Genomic DNA, 10909 nt, shown 5'->3' with positions numbered 1-10909 from the left:
CTTTATATCTGTTTGAAAGTCATAATATCTTCTTTTAAAAATTATCTTTTAATACGTGTGTCCCACCCCCTGGGCCATGGACCAGTACCAGTCTGTGACCTGTTAGGAACCAGGCTGCACAGCAGGAGTTGAAAGTTGGTGAAGGAGCATTACCACCTGAGCTCCGCCTTCTATCATCTCAGTGGAGGCATCAGATTCTCATAGGAGCACGAATGCTATTGTGAACTGTGCATGAGAGAGATATAGGTTGCGTGCTGCTTATGAGAATCTAACTAATGCCTGATGATCTGAGGTGAAACATTTTCATCTGGAAACCATCCGCCCTGCCCATCCAGTCCATGGAAAAATTGTCTTCCATGAAATTGGTCTCTGATGCCAAGAAGGTTTGGGACCACTGTTTTAATACATGAGTATGCCTTACATTTAGTAAATATTAATATTTCTTTTTTTGTTTTGAGACAGAGTCTTGCTCTGTTGCACAGGCTGGAATGCAGTGATGTGATCACAGGTTACTGCAGCCTTGAACTCCTGGGCTCAAGTGATCCACCCACTTCAGCATCCCCAGTAGCTGGGATCACAGGCATAGGACACCACGCCCAGCTAATTTTTGTATTTTTTTTTTTTTTGTAGTGACAGGGTTTCATCATGTTGCCTGCCCGCTCTGGTCTTGGACTCCTGGGCTCAAGCAATCCTCCTGCCTCATCCCCCCAAAGTGCTGGGATTACCCGTGTGAGCCACAACAACTGGCATGATATTTCTTAAATATAGATTAAAGATCATTTAATGAAGAATATTGGAGGAAATTTAGACACTTTTCATTTAAAATTTTTTAAGATTATGAGGTAAAGAAATATTTTCCAAGCCAAATTTTTGTTTGCCTAGATGAGAGAACAACTTCCTCTAAAAGACTAAAAATGACATTTTTAATTAAAAAGTATTTATTTTTTTATTTAAAAAAATTTAAATTCAGCAGGTATATGTTCAGTTTTGTTACATGGATATATTGCATGATGCTGAGGTTTGGGCTTTGATTGAACTCATCACCCAAATAGTAAACATAGTAACGAATAGGTAATTTTTCTATCCTCCACCTGGCTTTTGGAGTCCCCACTGTCTATTGTACCCACCGTTACGTCTATGTATACCCACTGTTTAGCTCCCACTTATAAGTGAGAATATGTAGTATTTCGTTTTCTGTTTCTATGTTAATTCACTTAGGATATTGGCCTTTAGTTGCGTCCATGTTGTTGCAAAGGACATGATTTTGTTCTTTCTCATGGCTCTGTAGTATTTCATGGTATATACGTATCACATTTTCTTTATTCATCCACCATTGATGGACACCTATGTTAATTCCATGTCTTTGAATAGTGCTGTGATAAATATGTGAGTGCAGTTGTCTTTTTGGTAGAATGATTTACTTTCCTTTGGGTATATACCCAGTAATGGAATAACTGAGTTGAATGATAATTCTATTTTTAGTTCTTTGAGAAATCTTGAAACTGCTTTCCACATGGGCTGGACTAATTTACAATCCCATTAACAGTACTTGAATGTTCCCTTTTCTCTGCAACCTCGCCAGTATCTGTTATTTTTTTACTTTTTAGTAGTAGCCATTTTGACTGGTGTGAGATGATATCTCATTGTGGTTTTGATTTGCATTTCTCTGATAATTAGTGATGTTGAGCATATTTTATAGATTTGTTGGCTGCTTTTATGTCTTTTGAGAAGTGTCTATTTATGTTCTTTGCCCACTCTTTAGTGGTTTTTTTGTTTGTTTGTTTGTTTATTTTTTTAAGTTCCTTATAGATTCTGGATATTAGTCCTTTGTCAGATGCATAGTTTGCAAATATTTTCTCCCATTCTGTATGTTGCTTGTTTACTCTGTTGCTGCTTTCTTTTGCTGTGCAGAAGCTCTTTAATTAGGTACCACTTAGTTTTTGTTTTTGTTGCATTTGCTTTTAAGGACTTAGTCATAAATTATTTGCCTAGGTCAATGTCCAGAAGAGTATTTTCCAGTTTTTCTTCTAGGATTTCTATAGGCTGAGGACTTACATTTAAGTCTTCAATCCATCTTTTTTTTTTTTTTTTTTTGAGACAGAGTCTCGCTCTGTCGCCCAGGCTGGAGTGCAGTGGCCAGATCTCAGCTCACTGCAAGCTCCGCCTCCCGGGTTCCCGCCATTCTCCTGCCTCAGCCTCCCGAGTAGCTGGGACCACAGGCGCCGCCACCTCGCCCGGCTAATTTTTTGTGTTTTTAGTAGAGACGGGGTTTCGCCGTGTTAGCCAGGATGGTCTCAATCTCCTGACCTTGTGATCCGCCCGTCTCGGCCTCCCAAAGTGCTGGGATTACAGGCTTGAGCCACCGCGCCCGGCCAAGTCTTCAATCCATCTTGAGCTAATTTTTGTATATGGCGAGAAGTAGGGTTTGAATTTCATTCTTCTGCATGTGGTTCACCAGTTTCCCCAGCAACATTTATTGAATAAGGTGTTCTTTCCCTATTGTTTATTTTCATTGACTTTGTGGAAGATCAGTAGGTTGTACATGTGCAGCTTTATTTCTGGCTTCTCTATTCTGTTCTATTTGTCTATGTGTCTGGTTTTGTACCAGTACCATGCTGTTTTGGTTATTACAGCGTTGTAGTATAGCTTGAAGTTGGGTAATGAGATGCCTCTGGCTTTGTTCTTTTTGCTTAGAATTGCTTTGGCTATTCAGGCTGGTTTTTTGTTTGTTTGTTTCATGTGAATTTTAGAATAGTTTTTTCTAATTCTGTGAAGAATGACGTTGGTAATTTGATAGGAATTGCATTGAATTCAATGATTGCTTTGGGCAGTATAGACATTTTAGCAATATTCATTCTGCTCATTATGAACGTGAAATGTTTTTCCATTTGTTTGTGTTATCTATTCTTCCTTTCAGCAATGTTTTGTAGTTCTCATTGTAGAGTTCTTTCACCTCCTTGGTTAGATGTATTCCTAGGTATTTTATTCTTTTTGTGGCTATTGTAAATGGAATTGTGTTCTTAATTTGGTTCTCAGTTTGAATGTTATTGGTATATAGAAATGCTACTGATTTTTTATGCATTGATTTTGTATTCTGAAACTTTACTGAGGTCATTTCTCAGTTTCAGGAGTTTTTTGGTGGAATCATTAGAGTTTTCTAGATATAGAATCATATCCTCAGCAAAGAGAGGTAACTCCCTCTTTTCCTATTTGGATTTCTTGAAATATTTTTAGCACGATGAATTTGAACATCAGCCTTTAGATCCTTCAATCAAGTTGAGTATCCCCTACCAAAATAAAACAAAAAAAAACCAAAGATCCAATTTGTATTTATTCAATTACTTGAAAACTGATACAAGAGAATAAACATAAAGAAGTCCTAAAGTATTACTCAATTATTTTGTTTGTACTTTTTCAATCTGGAAGTTTTCACAGTGAAAAAAAGATACAGAAATCTTCTCAATAATCATTTGGAAGTTGTATAAAGTAAAAGTTTTATACATGGTATAGTAGTCTTCAGTGTAATTAACACATTCCAAATTCACTCCAAATTCACACATGTCCTATTTGTCTTCAGACTGGAAGCACTTGAGATTTAACTTTAGGTCTCTGGTTCTTTCTGTTTAAATTATCTTCCTATCTCAAGTATATTCTGTTTTTCCCACCTTTTTAGCTTCTCTTCTATCTCGTTTCCTTCTGCCACAAATTGTAGTATTTACTAAATATTTGTACTTCCAAGAAAACTCTTTACTCCTTACCCTGGTGGCTTCATTTGTTTTAATAGTTTGGGCAAAGGTGGAAACAGAGGAAATGACAGAAAAGTGGACAGATTGGATTTTAGAAGTAAAATTGACATAACTTGCTGATGGATTGTATGTGATGGATTAGAGAGAGGGAGAATCAAAGGTGATTTCTATTTCTGGCTTAAACAGTGGTTTCAGAGCCTACTTATTAACAGGGGAAAGACTGCAGTAGGAATAACCTTAGAAATGATTATCGGAATATTTCTTCAGTTAATTCTTATTTATATTATATAGTATGTTTAAAAGTTAAAACTAAGAAAATACAATACATATTAAATTTTCATATATGAAACTCTGCCCTACCCCACCACTCTTAATACTTTTTTTCCTGGGATACAAATACAAAAAGTATATCTCCAACTCCATTCCCAAGTTGCATTTTTTTTTTCAGACGAAATCAACAGTTTTCACCAATGAGTTTTAAAAAAATTGACTGAGTGGGGGTGGAATGGTAGTGTAACAATTATTTTGCCTTGGGTCTAAAAAAACTAAGACCAATTTTCCTTTCTATAGAATAGTTGATTTAAATTAGCTAAAATTCAGTTCACTGGTTTTTTAAAGGCATGGAAGGGGTCCCTTAGGGATGGTGAATATGAATATCTCCTATTGTTTGTAGAATAAAGGGTGCTAACCATTGATCAGGTGAAAGAGGGGCAGTTGGAAGTAGAGAAGAAAACTAAATGACCTGTCTGGTTGCAAAGCCTCATGGCCCAAATGGTACTGACATTTTCACTAAACAGGTTAAGGGAAAAAATAGAGGTTAATTAACTTACAGGTGTTTCAGCTAAAATGACCAACACTGCCATAGGCCTAAGGTAAGTTTAATGCCGTTAGCAACATCTTGGTCTACCACTCCACATTGTGTCACCTTTGAATGCCTGTAAACATATTAGGATTGCTTTTTGTGTATGGCTGTGTAGCTCACAGGGATATATGAAAATGTATTAGGTAATGTCTGTAAAGCACTTTAAATGATTTATTCTTTAGCCAATTTTTCTTAAGGGATACTTTGTCTCTCACACTTCTAATTGCTATCTAGCTAGATGATAAAGAGCCATTTTCAACTAAACACTTCGTGGGTTATAGGAGATGACTCATAGATCTTTTACTCTATGCACACAGAACATATACTCCCATCATGAAATTCTGTCTTTTCTAACTAGTATATCTTTTTGTTGACATTTAGATATCATTTTCAGTTTGGAGAAGTGGCAGGTATAACTTCGTGGTCATTAGAAAAAAGTTTTTACTATGGGGGTAGAATAATGTGGTAAAAAAGAGTGTAGGTTTTGAAAGAAGAACATTTGTTATTTGACATTTGGCTCTACCATTTACTAGCTAAATAATGTGGCAAATCATTTTACCTGTTGAACTTCAACTTGCTGTAAAATGAAGATAATCACACTTATCACTCAAGGTTGTTTTTCTGACTCAACGAGTAATGTATAGATCTTGACACCTAGGTGATGCTCAATAAAAAATTCTTTCTTTCCTCCTTCAAACTTCATTGTCACTGGTAAATACACAAGCAGTCTGTCTTAAATCTGTTCTCTTCCTGACTACATCTAAAAGTAAACACATGTGTCAGAGACCAGATATTTAATTAACAGAAAACAGCCAAGTCAAATTCAGATACATTCCTTTAGATAATTACATAATCTTTGGTTAAGCCTCTTTAAAAAAACAACAACAACAACAACAAAAAACACTATGACATTGAAGGTCCCTCCTTTTTGCCAAGTTACCTTTTTGCCTTATTTCCAAGTTTTAAATAATTTTATTTAACAGCCTCTTTTTGTGATCATAAATAACCTCTGGAGATTATTCTTGATTACTCACATATAAAGCTAGTTTCATGTTTTTTGTTTTTTTTTTTATTTATTTATTATTATTATACTTTAAGTTGTAGGGTACATGTGCATAACGTGCAGGTTTGTTACATATGTATACTTGTGCCTTGTTGGTGTGCTGCACCCATCAACTCGTCATTTACATCAGGTATAACTCCCAATGCAATCCCTCCCCCCTGCCCCCTCCCCCCTCCCCATGATAGGCGCCGGTGTGTGATGTTCCCCTTCCTGAGTCCAAGTGATCTCATTGTTCAGTTCCCACCTATGAGTGAGAACATGCGGTGTTTGGTTTTCTGTTCTTGTGATAGTTTGCTAAGAATGATGGTTTCCAGCTGCATCCATGTCCCTACAAAGGACACAAACTCATCCTTTTTTATGGCTGCATAGTATTCCATGGTGTATATGTGCCACATTTTCTTAATCCAATCTGTCACTGATGGACATTTGGGTTGATTCCAAGTCTTTGCTATTGTGAATAGTGCCGCAATAAACATACGTGTGCATGTGTCTTTATAGCAGCATAATTTATAATCCTTTGGGTATATACCCAGTAATGGGATGGCTGGGTCATATGGTACATCTAGTTCTAGATCCTAAAATTTTTGCAATCTACTCATCAGACAAAGGGCTAATATCCAGAACCTACAAAGAACTCAAACAAATTTACAAGAAAAAAACAAACAACCCCATCAAAAAGTGGGCAAAGGATATGAACAGACATTTCTCAAAAGAAGACATTCATACAGCCAACAGACACATGAAAAAATGCTCATCATCACTGGCCATCAGAGAAATGCAAATCAAAACCACAATGAGATACCATCTCACACCAGTTAGAATGGCGATCATTAAAAAGTCAGGAAACAACAGGTGCTGGAGAGGATGTGGAGAAATAGGAACACTTTTACACTGTTGGTGGAATTGTAAACTAGTTCAACCATTATGGAAAACAGTATAGTTTCATGTTTTGTCATGATAGTTCACACAGCTCAGTAAGAGGTATTAACTAACTGTATCTGCTTCCTTGAACATTCAGTATTGAGCAACTACAGAGGCCAAATAATTAAATTCTGTCAGGTAATTTCATTAGAGAATATAGGATTCAATTCTTTAAAAACCTGTTATTTTTTTCTTCTGTCCCAAGACTACAAAACCAAGCCCCCAAAATTCTATCCACCAAGATTACAGGGTCATTATTACTTATAGATTCTGGTGGATTTCTTTCTACTTGAAGTCTCCAAATACTCTTGAGGTCCCTGGCTTTCTAGTAAGTGATATTGCTCTTCACTCGTGAGGCTTTAACTATAAAACAGGTTGATTTTTTTTTTCGAGTGGGGGTGGGCAGTGAAATTTGTAGTCATTGTTTTCACATCTTGCCCCTTAATGATGAGCTTTCCATGTTTGATTAAATGTCATTTTGATACAGACAGGAGGCAGGGAAATACTGAGTAGAAGAGGGCGGTTCCCTGGCAAAGGCTTCACCCTCAAGCCTGGAAACTGCCACCCTAAATGAGAATAGTTATTGCTGTTTTCCTGCCCGAACACTGCTTTTTCCAAACCACCCTGGCCCACCATGCCCCCATCCTGTGTACTCATAGAAACCCCAAACTCCTCTGGCAAGGAGCAGAGCAGTACAGCAGAGAAGGAGAGAAGAAAAGTATCTGAATATCAAAGAGGCAGCTGGATGGTCAGAGAGGAGTTTGGCTGGGGATGGCCAAACTCTGGGGGAAGATTATCTTCCCACTCCATCCCCTTTCCAGCTCCCTATACCACTGAGAGCCACCTCCATTAATCAATAAAACCTCTGCATTCACCATCATTCAAGTCTGTGTGACCTGTCTTCCTGGATACCGGACAAGGACCCAGGTACCAACAGAGCAGGTTATAAAAAGCCTGCACCCCAACTCTTCACTGAGCTGGTTAACACTTAGCCGTCCGTGGATGGCAACTGCAAAAGAGCATTAATTGTAACACACCCCTAGATGCTACCATGGGGCTGGAACCCAAAAACGCTCGCCCAGGCCCCGGCACCCGCTTGCCTGCATGCTCCCCCTCCTGCATGGGGTTTATGTGGTGGCTGAGTAAATGAACCACACCCATGTCCCCCAAGAAGGGGTCCAAAGAACTTTCCCATCTCAATTTATTCTCAAATGTGACTCCAGGGTGGGCTTTGTATGATGAGGTCAAAATTGAAGACAGTACAATTCTCTGTTGAGGTGCAATACACATTTTTTTTTTCTTTTTTTGAGACTGAGTTTCACTCTTTTTGCCCAGGTTGGAGTGCAATGGCATGATCTCGGCTCACTGCAACATCTGCCTCCTGGGTTCAAGTGATTCTACTGCCTCAGCCTCCCGAGTAGCTGGGATTACAGACATGCACCACCATGCCTCGCTAATTTTGTATTTTTACTAGAGACAGGGTTTCACTATGTTGGCCAGGCTGGTCTCGAACTCCTGACCTCAGGTGATCTGGCTGCCTCATCCTCCCAAAGTGCTGGGATTACACTCGTGAACCACCGCACCCGGCCGCAATACATAATTTTTTAATAAGAGTTTGATCAGTGTTTTTCATATAAGTAAAATAATACTATGAACAGTGAGAGCACAAACAAATATTCAAGGCCTTCCAATTTATTCTGTAATGTGTACAGTCTCAGAAATAAATGTGTGAGTAACATTTTATTTATAAAATGTATCCTTTAGGTGAGTCCATGTCCTTCTGAGGCACATGGATGAAGCTGCAAACCATCATTCTCAGCAAACTATCACAAGAACAGAAAACCAAACACCGCATGTTCTCACTCCTAAGTGGGAGTTGAACAATGAGAACACATGGACATAGGGAGGGGAACATCACACACCAGGGCCTGTCAGTGGAGTGGGGGGCTAGAGGAGGGGTAACATTAGGAGAAATACGTAATGTAGGTGACGGGTTGATGGGTGCAGCAAAAAAAGGCACGTGTATACCTATGTAACAAACCTGCACATTCTGCACGTGTACCTCAGAATTTAAAGTATAATAAAAAAAATTTAAAAAATAAAATGTATCCTTTAATTTGACTACTTTTGATCAATTCTTATAATAGTGTTGAACTAAGAAAAAAGAAAACAATTATTTGGTACATCTCTATTTTTATAAAACAAAAGAAATAAAACTTCATGATTTTCTAGGGGACTCATGGGAAATTTCAAAGATAGTTTGTTGTGTGAAGAAAATCCTCTAATTTTTATTTTTCTGAATCTAGGATGTGATTGTGGGAAAGCAAAACCAAGAGTTCTTAGAGTACTTTAGATCACTTCTTAATATAGGGTCAGATGTGCCTGAGAAACAGTAAATTCAATATCTGTTGATCAAAATAACAATACAATATTTTAAATATCAAGAATATGATAACACAAAAGAAAGGAGTGTTAGCTTTTCAGCAAATGAGGAACTTTAAGTTTTTGCTGCTTAATAAGCAAGGGCTTGAAAAAAATTACCACAAAATACAGAAAACTGTTTTAATGGGATATGGAATTTCTGCTGTGTTGTCAGGCCAGATAATGTAAAGGCATAAACTTTTACTACCTTTTGTTAAGAGCAGACCGAATAGTTTGAGATACACTGTTATTTTAGTATATAGAAAACCAAATTCTAGTTTTACATTAATATAGTAGTTAGCAGGAAAGAATTTATTAGCTCCTTGCCCTATTTTTTTTAATGGAACACATCATGATTTTGTGTGTCATCCTTGTGCAGAGGCCATACTAATCGTCTTGTATCATTCCAGTGTTAGTGTACATGCTGCCTAATTGAAAACCCTGTCCTATTTCTGTTGTATTTTTTTGAGACAGGGTCTTGTTTTGTCACCCAGGCTGGAGTGCAGTGGCATGCTTATGGTTGACTGCAGCCTCTGTCTCCTGGACTGCCCTATTTAAAAAACAGTCTTACAAATAAACTCGTCAGAATGGAGGGAACGTTGACAACATTTGAGTATATTTTATTGTTTCTTTTTCAACTCATTATTTACAGTGAGGCAAATCAATTGTTTTCTGCATACTTACAACTTTCTACATCTATTTGAGATTTGTTTTATACAATTCGTTTTCTCATTCTAGAAGAACCAAACCTTTTAGTTTAAGACAGGAAATATTTCCAATACCTTGCATACATAGTATACTTTTCTGCTACTATTGCTTTAGTATAGTCTTTGATGATTTATATAAATTCTAACTTTCAGTCAAAGCAGCTGATTTCTATTTCATAGAGAAAACTAGAAGGGGGTATAGAAGTATTTATTATAGGGCCGGGTGCGGTGACTCAGGCCTGTAATCCCAGCATTTCGGGAGGCCGAGGTGGGTGGATCACGAGATCAGGAGATGGAGGCCATCCTGGCAAATACTGTGAAACCCCGTCTCTACTAAAAATACAAAAAAAAAAAGAAAAAAAAGAAAGAAAAAAAAGAAAGAAAAAAAAATTAGCCAGGCGTGGTGGCGGGCACGTGTAGTCCCAGCTACTCAGGAGGCTGAGGCAGGAGAATGGCATGAACCCGGGGTGTGGAGCTTACAGCCAGTGGAGATCGTGCCACTGCACTCCAACCCCTGGGCAACAGAGCAAGATTCCATCTCAAAAAAAAAAAAAAAGAAGAAGAAGAAGAAGAAGAAGAAGAAGAAGAAATATCTCCTATACACAGTTTAGCAAATTAACGAAACTCATGAAATAACCTCCTACAGTCACCCACATCCATTTTTCACTCTTTTAAATCAGAGTAAACACAATCTTTAGTTAGGTAAACACAATCATTAACACGAAAACCAGATATATTCACTATAGGAAACAAAGTGTATTTATTAAAAATATGTTGGATGACCAAATTTTAGTATTCTAGTTCCCTTAAAAATTATCTAGGTGTCCAAGTTATCTATTAAATAACTTGATCTAAGAATAGACTAAGGTTTTAAAGTTAAATAAGGATCTTAGCTATGCTGACAAACTACAGCTTACCGTATTCTAATTTAAGAATTTAGACCATTTGTATTCACATAGCTTAATGTGGGGACTTAGAACGGAGACCCCCCATGTTAATTTGACTTACTTATTGTTTAAGAAATTCTTGCCCAGAAATGTAAAGCTATAAACCAATATATAGCTTTACTACTTGCTTCAGGAAATTCCTGAAAAGCAACTTATCTATATAGTTTGTTCATCTGGCCAACTAGTTTTTCTATCAGGATAATAGATTGCTTATCTGGCCAAATAGGTAGCTTATTAAAGAA

The 10909-nt window shown here is 37.4% G+C and overlaps 1 non-coding gene across 1 annotated transcript; it reads right to left on the bottom strand.

Annotated features, from left to right (window-relative positions):
- Positions 1-9347: 9347 nt before the first annotated feature.
- LOC126951789 (U6 spliceosomal RNA) lies at positions 9348-9453 on the bottom strand. The gene has a single exon (XR_007724649.1). It is a non-coding gene; the product is annotated as a U6 spliceosomal RNA (small nuclear RNA).
- Between the last annotated feature and the right edge of the window lie 1456 nt (positions 9454-10909).

The sequence above is a fragment of the Macaca thibetana genome, chromosome 3 (assembly GCF_024542745.1).
Source record: "Macaca thibetana thibetana isolate TM-01 chromosome 3, ASM2454274v1, whole genome shotgun sequence".
NCBI classification, from domain to species: Eukaryota; Metazoa; Chordata; class Mammalia; order Primates; family Cercopithecidae; genus Macaca; species Macaca thibetana.
Note: the sequence above shows the minus strand (reverse complement) of the source record. Positions and strands in the feature narration are given on the sequence as shown.